The sequence below is a fragment of the Microtus ochrogaster genome, unplaced genomic scaffold (genome assembly GCF_000317375.1).
Source record: "Microtus ochrogaster isolate Prairie Vole_2 unplaced genomic scaffold, MicOch1.0 UNK3, whole genome shotgun sequence".
Lineage (NCBI taxonomy): Eukaryota > Metazoa > Chordata > Mammalia > Rodentia > Cricetidae > Microtus > Microtus ochrogaster.
In genome coordinates this window covers 10,039,612-10,054,684 of record NW_004949101.1, presented here as the reverse complement: position 1 = coordinate 10,054,684, position 15,073 = coordinate 10,039,612, and positions in this window count along the sequence as shown.

Genomic DNA, 15,073 nt, shown 5'->3' with positions numbered 1-15,073 from the left:
GCTGGGAGGAAGAGGAAGTGAGCTCAGACCCAACAGCTCTCCTCTTGGGGGCAGATACCTCAGAGAGACATCATGCTCCCCTCTCCGGGACAGACGCATGCGATGAAGCAAGCCGCCAGGTCAGACATGCTGAATCTTTCTCGGTAAGACCGGTGCTACACAGTTTATTAGAGATGGGTTGATCGGGATATCAGAATTAGCCAGTAAGGGCTAGAGCTAATGGGCCAAGCAGTGTTTAAAAGAATACAGTGTCCGTGTAATTATTTAGGGGCATAAGCTAGCAGGCTGGGGGCCACTCTGTTGTAACAGGAGTGGTGGGGCTGTGTCCCCGGCACCCGGCCGCCCACATGGCTAGCTTTATACCTGAAATAATTACATGGAAACTGTATTCTTTTAAACACTGCCTGGCCCATTAGTTTCAGCCTCTTATTGGCTAGCTCTTACATATCGATCTAACCCATTTCTAATATGCCTGTAACACCACGAGGTGTCTTACCAGGGAAGATCTTAACCTGCGTCTGTGTCCAGTAGGAGAATCATGGCAACTCCCTGACTCAACTTCTTTCTCCCAGCATTCTGTTCTGTTTACTCCTCCCATCTATGTTTTAACCTATGAGGCCAAGCAGTTTCTTTATTACTTAACCAATGACCTTCCTCCGTCACTTACTCACTTTCTAATTGTTTTTGTTTTTAGTTTTAGACACCATCGAGCTCTACCCCCATGGTGTCTCACATATACACAAGAGCTCTACAACTGTCTCAATCCCCAGAATCCTTCTGAGACTTCACTCCCTTACGTATGATACAGAACTCAGAAAGCCAGAGGAAGGTCATTTTGTCTTCACATTGATTCTCTCTTTCCAATCAATTTCACCTCCTGCCACACTGGCAGAGCTCTCAGTCATTGAGCCCCAGGCTGACCACAGCAGGACAAGTAGCAACTCTAATCCGTGATATTCTCTTGCCCATATTTGAATCTAGAATGGAGATTGACTGAGCAGAGTGAAGAGGGCTTAACCACGTTAATAATCTCATGGCTTCTGACATTTTCTCTGAGGCGTCACAATACTGCTTGAGGTGTTTTATATTAATTCCCTCGTTTAATTTTCATCAGAACCCAAGTATATATTTTAACTATGGTGGATGTTTTCTCCAAAATTAGATGAAACTAGAAGAAAATTTCTTAGAAACTACTCTAGGAGGTAAGAGGTCTTTGTGGTGAAACAGGGAGAGTAAGAAAGCCCATAAGACTCTAGTTCACTGAGATTCAGTTTTTATGATGTGTAGTGTTAGTGGTAAGTTCCTCAGGATCCTGCATAGTGAAATTATTTGCATGACCGATGGGGGTAGACTTTTGTTTGTTGTTTTGTTTTTTGCTATTATTTTTTCTTTTGTTGTTGTTTTTAAGACAAGGTTTCTCTGTGTAACAGCTCTGGCTGTCCTGTAACTCACTCTGTAGGCCAGGCTACCTCACAGAAATTCCCCTGCCTCTACCTTCCTAGTGCTGGTATTAAAGGCACATGCCACCACTACTGCTGGGAATTGTTAGTGTATTTTATTGTAATGAGGATGAGTTTGTGTTATAAACAAGGGGAATTTCTGTTGCATTGTCCTTTTCTAGATTTTCAAGATCTGTTCAAATGGCTACTCTAATCAAGGCAAGGTTCTCTCATTTTCATTTATTCAATTTAGGTCCATCATAGAGAATAAATTCTGGACCTGGATTAATTTTTAACAAAACATTCTGTCCAATGGAGACAGACATTGGGCGAGTTTAGCTGGTGCCTCTGTATAATTTGTATTTTCTTTCCTTTGCTGTCACCTAGCATAGTAAGTCACAAGGCTTTGAGAGCCTGTAAATAGGACACCTGAAATATGAAATTCAAGTTCTATTTTATTTTTCATACTGCAGTTTATAAGATTAATTCAAGGAAGAACAAAAACTGAACTCATTTTCTTTCCATGGTGGAAAAGTGAAAGAGGCGAGGGATAGAAGAAGTTTATTAAAGACACAGGCTGAATAAGTTCTGACTGTATCATAACTTTTTCCAACAGCATCTTAAATCCAAGTTATTACTAGAAGTTGTTTATCTGGTACTTTGTATTGCTTAATAGTTGCTGCTGGCAGATTTAGGATAAAGTATAAGTCTTGCTTTGTGCTCAGATCCTTGAATAACCTGAGGTTGGATAATGGTAAAAGCAGAGTTGGTCCTGAGATGCTTCCAAAAGACACAGCCTCAGTAATATAAAACAAGGTCTGAATTTTAAAGGTAGGGTCAGATTCTTACACTTGGCCACTCATAGATCGTGAGCATCATTTCTTTTTCCTGTCAGAAAATTCTCACACCTAGGTACATCTACCTCATATCCTTTGGAGAAATGGAAGATCCATACCTTGCAATGTCAAGTCAACAAGCAGGTAATCAAACACCTGCTTTGTTTTCCTAGTGTTGGGACACCTGTAGACCCAGATATCAACTAAATTTGCCAAATTATTCAGAGCTCAAATATCAATTTATGTCTCCTTAACATCCTCCAAAGATCATGAAAGCCTTCTCCCACGGCACCAGAGAAATGCAGGGATGCTCCCATTTTGGGTATAGCTGCTCAGCTCTCATATCTGACAAACAACCTGACATTGGTTTGATGATTACTTTCTGAATACTTGCTACTCGCCTCTTCCACCTCCTGCAGCCACGTATGCTACATTGATTCTCTGCTCTAGTGTCAGCACAGTAATAGGAACACGCTCAGCTTTTCAATGTTTTGGGGTGTTTATTTTTATAAGATGATTTATTTTTAGGAAGATCGTTTAGAGAAAACTGACAGCCTAAGATAAGAAACCGCAAGCTTCACGACATGTATTATCTTCCTAAAGGAAAACATATAATGAGGGCGATGATGGTAGAATGTTTAATCAGGTGACCCAGTAAAGAAGAGGCTTGAACTTTTCCTTATCATTTATTCTGGATTTTTATCATAGCTTTACCTAGGGCCCATACTTCTGATGTGCTACTTTATCTAAACCTCCATATCACCTTATAATAGTATTGCCAACAACAGATGCCTCTCAAATTCGAAGTGTCTGGACCTTGCTGCTGACATCAGCCAGCCTCGCAAATCAGAATCCTTAGTCTCTGTGACTTTTCAAGTGAACAGAGCCTGCAGTTGCTCATAGTCTACTCTCAAGAACCTGTTGGCTTTCGTACTCTTGGCTCTTCGTCTTCTCTCACCTTCTTCCACTGTGCTTTTCATGTTTCTTTTGTTGATACTATCTAAGACTTCTTCATCTGTCTTCTCCATCTCTTTTTCATATTGTTGTATCAACCTTCTCTATTCGTGACAGAGATAAGAAAGCAAACAAGAAAGACTACAGAAAATCCTTCTATGGCATCTGATACTGCAGCACCAAGGACCGCGCAGGAAGGTTACTGCCTGCACACTCTAAAACTGAGCTAAACAATGTATTTATATAACCAGGAGCAAATGGAGGATTAGGTTTACACCAATCATAGCACCAATTCTAGGTCCTCCTGTCACCATGCCACATAACATCCCTTATATAAGGAACGACCACAATTTCTACATTGCATTCATTGTGTCTTGACTTAGCGCCACATTGTCTGAAATGGTCATGACCAAAACGAGACATATTATAATAGCAGCCGTGGCTTCAGTTGAGGTGGTCCTGGAAATAAGAATGTTTTGAAAGAGAGCATGGAGTGTCTAAACTGCATTGGCATGAGGATGGTGGGCCTTATGGACAGAAAATGAGCTAATTGATTGCCAGGCTTTCACTCTGGGAAGCCAATCATAGTGCAGGAAGTACCCACTGATTCATGGACCACAATGCATATTCCTGGTGACTCATTGAAAGAACACACATTATCAGGTTACTAGAATAAAGATGTAAAGAGCACTCAACATGCTTAATAGCATTTGGCAATGCTTAAACCCTGTCACATGTCTCTAGAGACATTTAAATCCCTCTAGCCTATCTAACTAGGATTTTAAGCTATGGTCACATGTGTCTAATGATGACCTTTGGTTACACTCCATTCTCACGCCAGTTTCTCTTGCTTGCCATAAGGTCCAAAAAGTAAGGGTTCATCCCTCTGACTTTCAAGACTTTGATCATGACTCTTAGCTTAGAGCAGACCTTTCACCTTGCCACCTCTTGTTCAACTTTCCAAGGCTCAGTTATGTTTCATGGTGATCCAATACTCAATATATCATTTGAAAAATCCAAGTTTCAAACGTAGTTCTTCCTTGAAATACTACACAGTTCTTCTACTCCAAAAGGATCCCCCTCCTCACTATACTTTGTAGAGGATTTCCCACTTTCCCACTATAGCACAGATTTAGAGTCGTGGTTTTCACTTTAAATTTTTGTATGTCAACTTGACTTCTAGCTACATTTGAAAACCCTTCAACACCAGGTATTGTTTTGCTTTTTCTTTATTGTTTTCTTCATTTCCTCTTAGAAGCAGCAGTTTGACTCATAGTGGGCATTGGTAAGTGCTTACTAATTGAAGACAGAGCATATCTTATTTTTAAATCTATTCATCTTTTATGATCATTCATGGATTTGGAACAAATGTTAAAAGGTTAAGAGAGAATAATTAGAATTGCAGGGTTTTAATGAAAGTAGAGAAAGAGAAGATGCTCAGAGTAAGAGCTATTTTTCTCTCCGGATATGTATTCCAAGCACTGTTTTCGTTGATGCAGTCCAAGCAACAGGTAATTCTTCAAGCTGATTAATTCTAGATGGATCCAACCTTAATATCCTCTGAGGATGATTCGGTTCAATTTGCTGCATCATTACATTTAGGCAGCAGCACCTGACACCGAGCACTACAGATGCCTGTACATTCTCCCCAACTTCCCTCCCAAGTTGAAAACCATTTAAAAATAATTCAAGATAAAGTTCAGTCAGTTAGCTAGTTACAGCATTCTCTTAGGGTAGCATTAGCATTAATTAATATTTGCGAATTGCTTTGAAAATCAAAAATGCTATGGAAATGCTGACTATTAATTTAGAAAAAGCACAGGCCATGAAAGCTGAAATATAAAGGCAGTTGCACACTAATGAAATGTTTTAATATTTAAATGAACTAGCCGGAAGAAAGTCCCTGACATCCTATGACTATCAATCAGGAGAGAAAGAATCTGAAGTGGAAGGATTTTAAATGGTTTAGAAGGAAATACTGAAGGGCACAGGGATAGGAATGATGTTCAACCATAACGAAAAGTTGTGACCTCCATGGAAAATCAAAATTATGCTTGAATGGGTTACATGCTGATCAATAGATAATTGGCAGTGATTCAAATTATCAGACATATATGAAAAACAGATGGGAGAAAAGAGAAGGAAAAAGAAGGCAGAGACCTGTGGACTAAGATAAAAAGTGTTGATGAAATGAACCCATCATTCCTCTACTGCCTGTCACCTGAAAAGCAGTGACATAACAGGGAAGGATCCCAATCAGAGCCATTTTGGCTCCAGTTGGTCCCTTCATGCCTGTGTGACCAAGAGGCAGAGCTTGTTTCCTGCCTTTTGTATATTCACTAGGCCTCTAGGATGTGTCTGCCATCCTATGCCCTCCTTACCCTACCTCTGAATCTATCAACACACTTCCAATGAGATATTTTCTTCAGGATTTTCCTTATCATCTGCACTGAGGACAGCAACATGAGGTCCTTATTCCCATATGACACTGATCTGATGCCTGGGAAATGCAGTCACCTTCCTAGTGATGGGTGATCTCCAGAAGAAATTATTTCTGTGAGGAAGAAAGCATTTGAACTATTCAGTTCATTCCATGCATTAACTTTCTAGATAACTGTACTGTCATCCTGCCATAATATAAAAGAATGTTTTAATAAATTACATAGCAATTTGTGTTGTCTAAAGGCCATGTTGATGGAGGCAATCCCCCAATTGAGACTCCCTCAGATAAATTTGGGCTGTCTGATGGTGGCATATAAATTATGTTATAATGTCAGTTGAGAGAGATTTTGTGAAAAATTTTGCTTAAAACAGACTAGGTCTATTTCCCAACAAAGATACTAAAGCACTGTGCTTTCTATTTTCTGCGCTCTAGTGAGTATAATTTTGGTAAGTGGACAAGACGAATTTTCCTTGTTCCTTTTAGTTTCTACATCTGAGGCCTATAAATTAAACTGGTAAGAGACAAATTTATAGAAGAAAAAATTTAAGTGTAAAAAGGCTTCAGGGAAAAACAAAAGGCAAAATACCAAGAAATAGTTGACTTGGAGACTTGCATCTTATCTATCCTGTTATAACAAAGATGCCAAGCTATAGAGAGACGATTAGAGAAAGGAAAGTGGTTTTCAGTTTCTGGGGAGTTAGTTATACACTGTGACTAGGGGCCTATGTGGGGAAACTAATGGCAGCAAGGATGTTAGTAAAGCTGTTTATGCAGGCATGGTTCCGTGTTATTTTCAGTGATGAGCAATCTGAGAGTCCTTAATTTTTTGAGGACTGGGAAAGAACACTGCATTACAATGGAAATGAACAATCTCAGAACCTTTAATTGGTATTGGAGAGGAAGATACCTTTACAATGAGAATCTATGACTTTCTAGGACAGATAAAGAGACAGAGAGCTTTTAAAACCTTTTTCCAGATAATTTTTGTTTTTAGCTAAAAATTATTCAACAGCAAAAGTAGCACATTAGAGGTGACATGGTCAGATGCCCTCATGAGTATGATAAGCATTTGAGTTCTGGTCAGCAATTTCAAAGTTTAAGATAAAAATCAGATCAAGAAAAATTTTCCAAGACATTCACAAATGATGAAAATGCCATCTATTTTGAGCAAGATGATAGTAGAGAAATGAACTTGAAAGAAACATAGACCCTCTCATTGAAAGACTCCCGATTTTTTTTTTTATCATGGCAGATTGATTGGGAAAAGATCAGAATTCTTCCTCTTCTGACCTTCATGGTGATGGCAGTGTGACACAGAGACATTTCCTGTGCATTTACCCACCCTTGACTCTCCTGTGGTAGTGTGTGACTTGCTTTTGTCAAAGGAATGCAATAGATATGATACTGAGTTAGTAAGAGCTCGAGCCTCAGAGATTTACCCTTGCAAACCTCAGAGATTCAGGCTTTGAGAAACAAAAAAGTTTGAGTCACACTGTTGGAAGTTTAGGAGCTACATGATAAGAAAGAAAATGCTTGCCTACAATGTTCAACTTAAACATGCAGCTCCTAATCGCAAATAAATGCCATTGATAGCCTAACAAATTGCTCATCTAAGTCCATCAACCTGATCTGAGCCAATGTTTCATTATGTAGGTTGCAAACAAAACATACTAGCAATACATCATAGAAGCTAACCACAGGAATAAACTTAGTATCATATATCATAATAGAGAAGATGAAAGGGGCTCAAACTGTTAATAACATAACTTCTGATTTTTGTAACACTAAGCTTAAGATTATTTTGAGATGCCTTTAAGAGAAAATTCTAAGAAAGAATGAAACTATCATGATATAGGGGAAACCAACATTTTTTTCTTTAACTATTTTAACTCCTAACAACTTTTTTTCTGGGCTGCCTTGCAAGGTCACCCAAGTGTTGTTGGATTGTGCTACAAATTTCCTTGGCTTTGGGTCTTGTGAAGAGTGACTATTTATGTTTACAGGGTAGTAACTCACATAAATATACTGACCCCAAAAGGCAATCCTACTGAGTGTCTGTATTAACTAGGTAACATTGCCTGATGTGTCCAAGTTAACTATGTAAGGCAAACAGCTTTTCCATCACTGGCTATACACTGGATGCTCTGATTTGACTGAGCCATATCTTTGTGTACTTTGGGCCCCATTTCTCTGGGGTGTCTGTAAAATAAGTCTGACTTTCTCAAAAGTCTATGAAACTACTAAACTTAAGCAACCAGCTAGATCTTCTTTCTGGGTGCCTGCCTTTTACTGAATCTGTGAGTTTTTAATGTATATAAAAGTTACCCGATTTCAGTTCTCTGGGTCTAATATGTAAAGCAAATTTATGTGTCTCTAGGAAGCTCTCAGGAGATGCTAGCAGTACTAGGATAAAAAGTTTGACATTAAAATCTTATGTGGTAAAACAATATTTACTAAGAAAATCTGGAAGTAGATAACCTTTCTTAAATGGAACTGATTGCAATTAAAAACTTTTCTGATCTCCTCTCTTCATAGACAAACATGTAAATCATGGCTTCTGCCTTCTGGGAGAAGAAAAGGGATCAGATTCACTTTGATAGTTTCATGTGGTAAATATACCAGTAAAAGTATATTCTCAAATGTTTTATCATTTTCCTAATTAGCCTCTTGCTGGAGGTCATTTCGTGTACAGTGATAAATCTAACACCTCCATCCACTTTGCTCTGCTGTATTTCATCTGGGCTTGTCCTATTTCTACTTCTGACCATTTCTTCCTTGTTCTGCTTTGTGGGGCCTGTCCAAATTTAAAAAAAAAAAACTATGTCAAAACTTCCCCAGATCTCCTTACTCCCATTTAGTTTTGGTACTAAAGGAAATATGAGACCTACCAGCATAACTCTGTTATGCCATAACAGATTTGGGTATGTGATTTTCTTTGGATATCTGTTATAAGTGCAGGCTGTAACTTTTTACCCCTCTCTGCATCCCATAGTGTAGAACCTCAATACTCCTGGTGGGATCCATGGTCCAAAAGGTTCTCAAGCACAAAAATTTACTAAATAAGAATTGAAACTTTAAAAAAAATGGGCATTTTTATTAAAATATGAAGAATATTATTTGTAGATATTTCAAAATGTCTAATCAGATTATAGTATGCTTTTCAAAGCTGTCCTTATGATATGATAGATATATTAACTGTTTTCAGGCCTATTTTTAGTCTTCAGCAACTTGATTCTTCATACTTGAAGAAGATGGGTAATCATAGCTATTAGTAGAGCTGTGACAATTAAATTAGCTGTTTGATGCCTGTCACTATGGCGTGGAACAAATTGTTTCATTTGATGAAAATATACAAAGCCATGATAGATGAATGTTATACTATAGTTAGTCATTAGTATATCAATTACATATTGTTATAAAATTACAGAGCTGTAGATGCATATTTCCTTAAGCTTTAGTTATTTGCTTGGAGTGGATGGACTCTTGCTCAATTGTAAGTGTGTTTATTTATAAACTAACAATATAAAACAGTAAACAATCTAGAGGTATAAACTCAGATGAATTTGTTTTTTACCATTATCTGAAAATTAACATGGTTGTGTGTTCAACAAATACAAATACCTCCTCATTTGTTCAAAAGCAGACTGCAAATATTTAAAACTCAGGTTACTGTGACTGTGGAGATATTTTGAGATTGGAATTATGTTCTAAGTATTTAAACTCTATGAAGAATTTAAATAGATTTCGTTGAAGTTACACATAGTTTTTGGTGTCCTACTACAGTGCCTATGGAAATGTAGGTCTCATTTCAATATAAAGTTGTAATAGAGCAATATTAATTGCACAGAGAACAAAGTTTTGCTTTTCTTGGAAGGAACAATAAGCAAAAGTTCAGCATCTGCCGTAATGCACAAAATTGATGCAAAATTTTTTATAACATTTTGTACATCTTTAAGCTAATGCAAAAACTTGGGCAAAAATGCTTTTGTGGCTAGAAGTAAACAATGAAAAGGGAGAAAACTCTCCCTAAATGGTCATACTTTAATGTAGTTTTCTGAAATCTATCTTGGGTATTATAAAAAGGAATCGCCTTGCTTTTCAAAGCCATGCTGAGAGTTCATGCAATGACTCCATTGACGAGCCCTGCCCTTCCTTTCCCAGACTAACAGGAGATAAGAGCTACATCTCTCTTTTCCTCTACGTCTCACAAACAGATTATTTTAAATTCAAATCAGTATAATATGACTCTCGGCGAAATTTCATCCCACGTCGGAAAGGCAAGTTGTCCTTACAGAGCATTTTAGATTTAAAATTTATAAATAGCCTAAAAGCAGCAGCCTGCCACGGGTTTAGCTGAACCACATGAAATTGCCAGTACTTGACCACTACTGACCCGCAAAGCTGGCAATTTCAAATGATTCAGTCTAATGTTCTTCTCCCTCCATACTTCACAGAAGTGCCCCATTTATTTCCTGTGTGGCTGATCAGGAAAGAAGATTTTTAAATGGTCAATATTTTATTTTATTTATTTATTTTCATCAAATTATTGGTCCAATTGCATTAACTAGAAGTCCCTAATTTATATGTGAAAATACCTGGAAAGTAGGACTAATTTGTACTGTTCTGATGAATTCTTGGCATTTATATCAGGAGCCATAAAAAAACAGAGAAAAGAAAAAAACAGCACCAAAGAGTTGCTGGTTTTGTTTTTTTCTAAAATCTTCTTGAGGAAGACATTCAATAATAGAATGACTTAAGAACTATGCGCACCTGCCCCCTAGACAGAAGCTTTGTCCGGTGAATATTCTATATGGAACCATTACAATGGGAAGCTAGAATAAGCATCCATGACCTCAGTGCATCATACACCCTGAGATGTCTAGAGTGAGAGAATAGTGAACAGACCGAACAGCCTTTCGTTCACTAAATAAGAGTGTGTCACAACACAACAGGACATCAGCAAAGCCTCCTTCAGTTAGCGTTTGCTGTTCAGCTCAGTGAGAGCGCTGCTTTTAATGATTACGTAGAGGAATAGCAAAGTCTGAGCAGCCCTCAAAGCCATTAACGAGGTTTATAGTCATGTTCAGCAGAGCAATAGACATTTGTGTATTTCATTGCTGCTCAGTTTCCTGAAAACTTGTAAATTGCTGAGGCTTACAGGATGACGGGGTACAGAATTAACTTAGGTATATGCTAACCAAAGGTCCGTATATTTACTATTGTTCTGAATAATGAAATTCTGAAAAGACGCAACCTCTTTCACATAGTAAATTCTTGGCCTTCTGAGCATGTGATTCAATGCCCTAGGCAGTTTGGATGCTCACCTTACTATGCCTGGATGGAGGTAGGTGATCCTTGGACTTCCCACAGGTCAGGGAACCCTGATTGCTCTTCGGGCTGATGAGGGAGGGGGACTTAATTGGGGGAGGGGGAGGGAAATGGGAGGCGGTGGCGGGGAGGAGGCAGAAATCTTTAATAAACAAATAAATTTTAAAAAAAAGAAAAAAATTAGAAAACACCCTTAGATAAAAGACCCACCTGTCATCCCCATCACAGACTCTGAACCGCTTACTTACAGCTAATGACACAGCGTCACTTTGGAATGGAAATTTTCACCAGTTTTCATTGTTGTAGGAAAAAGCCACCTGCTGAGTGTTCACAATGGCCCAATCTCCAAATGGGCAGGCAATATGGCTTGCCCTCCCTGAAAAGAACCTCAACCTGCTACTGTGGCATTTGTGCCTATCTTTTTGAGTTACATGCCAGTCCAGAAAGAAATTAAAGGGCCAATTTTATCACTGTTCATCAGCCAGAAACCTAACATATTCAAACTGAACACAAAGCCAATGATATGCCTCATAGCATGTATTATTCTTTCTCTATTGAGCAGTAAATCTGTTTTCTCAAGTAGTAGCGTATTCTTTGAAGAGAATCTAAACATGTCAGAAGGCTAAAGTGGATCTGGCCTGCCGAAAAATTACCTTACAAATTTATGAGCATTTCAGCCCTCTGAGGAGAAGATAGAAGATATTTTCTGAAACAATTATAAGGCAACAACCAACTAGAGAAAGCATGAACAGATGTGCAGCTGCTGCAAATACCCAGGAAGGGGAAGCTGACACATCATTAGATCCAGGTTACTCAATGTAACCTACTCTAACCAACATGACTGAACATGAAAGATCTGGTTCTTTCAGGTCTTCATATAGATTAGTGTAAAAATAAAACCAGTTCGACTGAATTGTCATATAATTTAATATATTTAAACTTCAATGTTATTTGTCTTACTTTTGAACAAATCAGTAAAGTCAATGATATTACATCTTCCAAAAATATTAGTCAAAATACATTTAAAAACAAAATTTTTTGTGAACGTGTTTGGGACAAATAGAATTCTCATGTCATTTGACCTTCAGTCTTTGTTCTGGCATGCTTCGTAGTGGTGCAGACAAACATGGAGTTAAGCTGCTGTCTTCTTTCTAGTCCATCCCATTATAAATATGACTAATAGAAATGAATCCTTCTTTCCTTTACGCCTATCTTCCTACTCCTCTCCATTTTACAATGAAAAGAAGAAAGGTCAGAAACAAGGATTTAGTGATTTCATTCTGTATGTATATTTTATTTCTATGCATGTATGGATGGTTTTTGGTTTTGTTTGGATTTTGTTCTTGTGCTTCTGTCTGGGTAGAATCAAAATTGCTTTTATCACATTTATAATGGAACCAAACACAACAGAATAATCATGAATAAGTCTGGTCAAATAATCAAAACAATGAAAACTCTAAAATATGGATCAAAGATATTAAAAAAGAAGGAAATGATACCTGGAGAGATGAGCCAATGGTTGACATCATTCGCTGCTATTTCAGAGGACCCCTGTTCAGTTCTCATAACCACATGTTGGTATGCAACCACCTATAACTCTAATTCCATGGCATCTGACACGATAGAACTAGGCAGGCATGTAGGCAAAACACTCATCGACATAAAATACAAACTTTAAAACATAAAATATATAAGGAAACAGATATATTTATATTGTACATGGTTTGAAGTAGTATTGCTAAAACATCTATACTATCTAAGCAATACATAGATTCTGTAAAATATTTGTGAAAGTTATACTGGCACTTTTCAGGAAAAAAAAAGTTCTAAAATGTATGTGGCACTAAAACGGACCACAAAGCAATAGCCAAGGGCAATTCTGAGAAATAAAACAAAGTTTCAAGCAACACACTCCTTCAAGTTATATTACAAAATCACAATAAAACATTTCAGTCATTTTATAATACTAGTTGTATAAGCAGAATACATGAAATCAACAACTCAAGTTTTTAACAGAGCACAAGAAAACAACATGGGGAACTGCTAGTATCCCCAATAAATGGTGTGAAGGACACCAGAGACATGGAAGAGTGAAACTGAAATTTGTACCACCATGCACAAAGTCAACATAAAATAAATTAAATATCTAAATTTCAGCTGAATACCATATAAGACTCTGTTTGGATATTTTTGAATTATTGTTTTTGTTAGTGGTGGTGCTTTGTTTTAGTTTGTTTTTTTTTTTCTTATTGAGAGAGAGAGAAAACATGGAGTTGGGTGATCAATAAGATAGGGAAATAGGGATACTCTAGAAGGAGTTGAGGAAAGTGAAAGAATATGATAAATATTTTATGAAAAAGTTAAATAAGAATAAATGGAAAATAATTATAAGACATGTTCTGTGACATTGGTTTTGACAATGACTTTATGTACAGTACAACCCAATAGCATGTAAGTGTACGAAAAATTCAATTGAAATTAGCAAAGGAAGTGCTTTCAACATTTCTTTGAAAGACACATAAAAGTGATGAATAGGTACATGTAAAAGTGTTCAGCATCCATAATCAGTTGAAAAAAAAATGAAGTCAAAGCCATAGCTAGATAGCACTTCACACCTCAGAGGCCTGAATGATGACTAAAAGGAATAAAGAGATGGGGGATGGGAAGGGATGTGAGCAAATATTGAAAGTATTGGTGAGGATGTGAAAAATGGAGTCCCATTTCATGCTTGATAGGAGTATCAATGTATCTTTTAGCAAAAAAATAGTTAGAGGACTCCATTTTCTCTTTTTGTTTTGTTTTGATTTATGAATTATGGTCTTATGTCTCCTATGCTAACACTGAGCTTGTTATATAATTGAGACTGACCTTGAACTTTTGATTATCCTGCTTCAACCTCCCAAGTGCTGGGATCGCGGCTGTAGGGTGTCACACCTTGTTTCTTTTTACAAAATTCACAAAATTATAAATAGCTCTTTATAACAAAAATTAAAAGAAAGCTATATTAAGATGATGGATTGTTAATTGGCTTGGCTGCATTTAAATGTTTATGTATATCAAAACATGATGGTGTAAACCTTAAATATATATACTGTGTTTTTTTAAAGAATTGCTTTAGCCAGATCTTGCAAAAGATCCAACTACGTGAACAACATTTACTCTTCCAAACAGATAAGAGCAGAGACATAGCCTGTATTGGAAACAAATCAAGTTTTGAAATTTCATAGCTTTGCAGTGGCTTAGTCCAAAAGTATGAATATTAAGGATCCTTGCTGTATTACCACTGTGGGATCTTTTTCATCAACAGTGACTTTAATTATGTTCCAATTAACATTAATTAAGACAGTTTTGTGTAACAGTGCATCCAGAGAGATCACTAAACAAACAACTTGACAAACACTGTCACTGAAAACCTTTTCCAAAGGTGACACTTTCTTAATTAGGAAATAAAGTCGTGAAGATGCTATATTCACATGCATTATTTGGGAGAGTAGACGGGGAGATGTGGCTTCTTTTCCGGTCACATTCCTTAAATGTACGGGTTGCGGCTGGACCAGTGTGGCATTGCTGCAGCTGGAGGTAGCCTTCCAGGGCAGGACCACAGGAGTACCGACCCCATCCATCATCTCTGCATTCACTCCAGGTGGGCAGTGAGATGCTATCCAATTACTGAATTCAGTTTCACTTCTCAAAGAAAGATTCAAAAAAATGTAAGACATTTCAGGGAAATAATGAAAGAACTTATGACTTCTCTGTTTGTATCAAGTTGAAAGTCACATACATTATAAAGTTAGCAGAGAATTTTGACAAATTTGACATTTTAAACTATATCTTTGACATTTTCATGATACTGGATCTTATGTTGAAAAAGGCATTCCTTTCATTCATTCAAATTATTCTTTGGGTTATTCAACACATGATTTTTATGCTGGAGCTATGTGCTTCTTATTACTTTTGGTCTTTGCTGATGGAATTTTCTTTTTTCCCATATCTATATCTATCTTAAAATATTTTAATATGAAATGTATCATACCAAAATATACAACATATATTCATATAGTGCTTAAATATAC